Source organism: Jaculus jaculus, chromosome 1 (assembly GCF_020740685.1).
Source record: "Jaculus jaculus isolate mJacJac1 chromosome 1, mJacJac1.mat.Y.cur, whole genome shotgun sequence".
NCBI classification, from domain to species: Eukaryota; Metazoa; Chordata; class Mammalia; order Rodentia; family Dipodidae; genus Jaculus; species Jaculus jaculus.
The window spans coordinates 235,847,337-235,852,802 of record NC_059102.1 but is presented as its reverse complement, the minus strand read 5'-3'; the positions used below and the strand labels follow the sequence as shown (position 1 = coordinate 235,852,802).

The window sequence follows — 5,466 nt, the reverse complement described above, 5'->3', positions numbered from 1 at the left end:
ATCAGAGATGAACAAGGTAACATCACAACAGATTCCAGAGAAATTCAAAAAATCATAGGGACATACTATAAAAGCATATACTCCACAAAGTATGAAAATCTGAAAGAAATGGATGATTTCCTAGATCTATATGACCTACCTAAATTAAATCAAAATGAGATTAATCACTTAAATAGACCTATAACAACCATGGAGATCCAAACAGTTATCAATAATCTCCCAACTAAAAAAAGCCCAGGCCCGGATGGATTCACTGCTGAATTTTACCAGACTTTTAAGGAAGAGCTAACACCATTGCTTCTTAAGCTTTTCCAGGAAATAGAAAAAGAAGGAATTCTACCAAACTCCTTCTATGAGGCCAGCATCACCTTGATACCAAAACCAGGCAAAGATAGAACAAAAAAAGAAAATTACAGACCAATCTCCCTCATGAACATAGATGCAAAAATTCTCAACAAAATATTGGCAAACAGAATACAAGAGTATATGAAAGAGATCATTCACCCTGACCAAGTAGGCTTTATCCCAGAGATGCAGGGATGGTTCAACATACGCAAATCTATAAATGTAATACATTACATAAACGGGTTGAAGGACAAAAATCACATGATCATCTCATTACACGCAGAGAAAGCATTTGACAAAATCCAACATCCCTTCATGATAAAAGTCCTACAGAGACTGGGAATAGAAGGAACATATCTCAGTATAATAAACTCTATTTATGACAAGCCTACAGCCAACATATTACTAAATGGGGAAAAACTGGAAGCTTTTCCACTAAAATCAGGAACAAGACAAGGGTGTCCACTGTCCCCACTTTTATTTAATATAGTTTTGGAAGTCTTAGCCATAGCAATAAGGCAAGAGACACACATAAAAGGGATACAAATTGGAAAGGAAGAAATCAAGTTATCATTATTTGCAGATGACATGATTCTATAGATAAAGGACCCTAAAGACTCTACTAGCAAGCTGTTAGAGCTGATCAAAACCTACAGCAATGTAGCAGGATACAAAATAAATACACAGAAATCAGTAGCCTTCATATATGCTAACAACAAACACACAGAGGATGAAATCAGAGAATCACTCCCATTCACAATTGCATCAAAAAAAATAAAATACCTTGGAATAAACCTAACCAAGGAAGTAAAGAACCTATACAATGAGAACTTTAAAACACTCAAGCGAGAAATTGGTGAAGACACTAGAAAGTGGAGAAACATCCCTTGTTCCTGGCTTGGAAGAATCAATATCGTGAAAATGGAAATCTTACCAAAAGCAATCTACATATTTAATGCAATCCCTATCAAAATTCCAAAGGCTTTCTTCATGGAAATAGAAAAAGCAATCCAAAAATTCATTTGGAATCACAAAAAACCTCGAATATCTAAAATAATACTGAGCAACAAAAAAGAGGCTGGTGGTATCACCATACCTGATGTTAACCTATACTACAGAGCCATAGTAACAAAAACAGCATGGTACTGGCACAAAAACAGACATGTAGATCTGTGGAACAGAATAGAGGACCCAGATGTAAGCCCAAGTAGCTATAGCCACCTGATATTCGATAAAAATGCCAAAAATACTCATTGGAGAAGAGACAGCCTCTTCAACAAATGGTGTTTTGAAAACTGGATATATATCTGCAGAAGGATGAAAATAGATTCTTCTCTCTCGCCATGCACAAGAATTAAGTCCAAATGGATTAAAGACCTTACTTAACATCAGACCGGAAACTTTGAAACTGCTAGAGGAAAAAGTAGGGGAAACCCTTCAACATATTGGTCTTGGCAAAGACTTTCTGAATACAACCCCAATTGCTCAGGCAATAAAACCACAGATTAACCACTGGGACCTAATGAAATTACAAAGATTTTGCACTGCAAAGGACACAGTGAAAAAAGCAAAGAGGCAACCTACAGAATGGGAAAAAATCTTCGCCAGCTATATATCTGATAGAGGATTAATATCTAGGATATACAAAGAACTCAAAAAGTTAAATAATAAGGAATCAAACAAGCCAATCAAAAAATGGGCTATGGAGCTAAATAGAGAGTTCTCAAAGGAAGAAATACGAATGGCATATAAGCATCTAAAAAAATGTTCTACGTCACTAGTCATCAGGGAAATGCAGATTAAAACTACACTGAGATTCCATCTCACTCCTGTCAGATTGGCCACCATCATGAAAACAAATGATCATAAATGTTGGTGGGGATGTGGAAAAAAAGGAACCCTTCTGCACTGCTGGTGGGAATGCAATCTGGTCCAGCCATTGTGGAAATCAGTGTGGAGGTTCCTAAAACAGCTAGAGATTGATCTACCATATGACCCAGCTATAGCACTCCTAGGCATATATCCAAAGGACTCATCTCATTTCCTTAGAAGTACATGCTCAACCATGTTTATTGCTGCTCAATTTATAATAGCTGGGAAATGGAACCAGCCTAGATGTCCCTCAACAGATGAGTGGATAATGAAGATGTGGCACATTTATACAATGTAGTTCTACTCAGCGGTAAAGAAAAATGAAGTTATGAAATTTGCAGAAAAATGGATGGACCTGGAAAGTATTATACTAAGTCAGGTAACCCAGGCCCAGAAAGCCAAGCGCCACATGTTCTCTCTCATATGTGGATCCTAGCTACAGATGACTGGGCTTCTGCGTGAGAATGAAAGTACTTAGTAGCAGAGGCCAGTAAGTTGAAAAGGAGACATAAAGGGTGGAGAAAGGAAGGGAGGAGGATACTTAATAGGTTGATATTGTATATATGTAATTACAATGATTGTAATGGGGAGGTAATATGATGGAGAACGGAATTTCAAATGGGAAAGTGTGGGGGTGGGGAGGGAGGGAATTGCCATGGAATATATTTTATAATCATGGAAAATGTTAATAAAAATTAAAAAAAAAAAGAATTGCAAAGGATTAGGTAAAGAAACATAAGCATATGGAATATAAAACTAAAGCATTTATTTTTTCCAGATATCAAGACTTATTTTAGAGTTGTAGTAGTTAAGACAGTTTTGAATTTGTTAATTAATAGAATTGTAAAAAACATAATGCTTAGGTCCTCAAAATTGCAGAGCCACATTAATGGATATATACCATTAGTAGAGTTGGGAAAGAGTCTTTTTAAAAAGATAAATGGTGCAAGGTCACTTTTGTTTCATAATACAACCAAGAATGAGCTCCAGGTAGATTACAGACCTAAACCTAGTGAGCAAAATAATGACCTTCTTGAAAAAACTTCAGGACAATAATTTCATAACTTTAGAGTAAGCCAAGATAACTTTAAAATGCACAAAAGAAGAGAACCCATCTTGAGCTGGAGAGATGGCTTAGCAGTAAAGGAGCTTACCTGTGAAGCCTAAGGACCTAAGGACCCATGTTTGACTCTCACATCCCACTAAAAACAGACACACAAGGTAACACATGTGTACAAGGTGGCTCACACATCTGAAGTTTGACTGCAGTGGCTGGAGGCCCTGGTGTACCAGTTCTCTCTCTCTCTCTCTCTCTCTCTCTCTCTCTTTCTCATAAAAAAAGAAGAAAAAAGCACCACCTTAAAAGGAAACAAAGAGACTGATAAATTGAATTCTTAAAAGTAGGAGAGGAAATAGGCACAAGATAAGGTAGACAAAGATACTCAAACCTATCTATAACATAGGGATAATCTTTTTTTTTTTTTTTAAATATGGAACGCTTCACGAATTTGCGTGTCATCCTTGCGCAGGGGCCATGCTAATCTTCTCTGTATCGTTCCAATTTTAGTATATGTGCTGCCGAAGCGAGCACAAGGGATAATCTTCACAATATACTCTCAAGCTCTACAATTTGGTAATAGCTTGGAGAATATACTTGGAGCATAACATATAAGAAGGTTTGAATGAATGGGTATCCTAATGCGAGAAAACCAAAGGCCACTACACATATACAATCACATCAGCCATTAGAGAATTGCAAATTAAAAGTACTAAACTTATGTACATACACTATAATATCTAATATCAAAAAGCCTAAAAATACTATATCTTGATGAAGATTAAAGGGCACAGATATCCTCCTGCACTGGGACAGAAGTGTGTACTGACACCACGACTTTTGGAAAGTGTTTAGTAATCTCTACTGAGCCAAATACTCATATGTCTTGCTACTATGATCACCATTGCATCTGCTCAAGCATGTCAGATTTTCCATGGCTTATAGGAAAGGTCCCATCAATTATTTTTTCTCTTTGTTTTATTATAGTTGGAGTCTGTTTCTAAGGCTTGAAGCCAAAGAATCCTAGTTGATGTGTCACTGTATGGAGACCCCTAGGTTTTGCATAGTAAGGGTCTAACTGGCAGGCACACACACAGAGAAAGAGATAGAGATGAGAAAGAGAGGGAGAAAAAAGAAGAGAGAGAGAGAGAGAACTCTTGTGGGATATAGTTTCTTTTACATAACACATGAAATATTTTGGAGAAGAAAATTTTCTGGAGCTCTGGGTTCACATGAAGAGAGAGGGCACTATTTCATCTTCTGCTGAAGATTCAGAGATGGGAAGAAATGATTAAAAATACTTATTTTGGAGCCTTCTGAAAAACTAAAAATAGTTTTACTTTTGGGTATTTGTGTTCTCAGCAGTGAGCAGTGCTACGTGGGAGAACTGTGTGATCATAGCTGCAGTAGTGGTAATGAGAAAAAAAAAGCAAGTAGAAGCAAACACTTCTTGACCACATACTATGTGACAGGCACTCCACACCCTCCCATCATCAGGCAAGACAAAGTCCAATAGTAACTTCATGAGAGATGAGAGCAGGGGAGAGTAGCTGATTTTCTCCTTGTGTCTCAAGACACCTAGAAGGGGCTGGTTTGAAAGTAGGCAGTTGCTATTCAAAAAGTAAATCAGGAGGCTTGTGGTGGTTTGATTCAGGTATCACCCATAAATTTAGTTGTTCTGAATGCTAGGTTCCCAGATGATGGAGATTTGAGAATTAATGTCTCCTGGAGGTGGTGTATTTGGGGGGGGGGCTTATGGGTATTATAGCCAGTTTCCCCATAGTAGTGTTTGGCACAGTCTCCTGTTCCAGTTGTCTACCTGATATTGGCCAGGATGTCCACATTCTGCTCATGCCATCATTTTTCCTGCCATCCTGGGGCATCCCCTTGAGTCTATAATCCAAAATAAACCCTTTTTTTTATCCAACAAGATTCTCTTGGTCAGGTGATTTTTGCCAGAAATGTGAACCTGACTGCAACAGTAATGTTGGTACCAAGGATTGGTGTCATTTGCTGCTAGACACCAGATTGTGGGTTTAGCCTTTCAGAGCTGATTTTTCAAGAGAAATGTGGATAAGTTTGAGATCTTGACCTAAGAGATCCCTTGTAGTGCTGTAAGTACAGCTTGATGGACTATTCTGGTCAGAGTTGAAAGACCTGAATGCACTAAGAACTATGTACCATGAGGTTTG

At 37.7% G+C, this 5,466-nt stretch overlaps 1 non-coding gene across 1 annotated transcript; it reads right to left on the bottom strand.

Moving 5' to 3' along the window:
* Window positions 1-3,701: 3,701 nt before the first annotated feature.
* LOC123458113 lies at window positions 3,702-3,808 on the bottom strand. The gene has a single exon (XR_006635412.1). It is a non-coding gene; the product is annotated as a U6 spliceosomal RNA (small nuclear RNA).
* Between the last annotated feature and the right edge of the window lie 1,658 nt (window positions 3,809-5,466).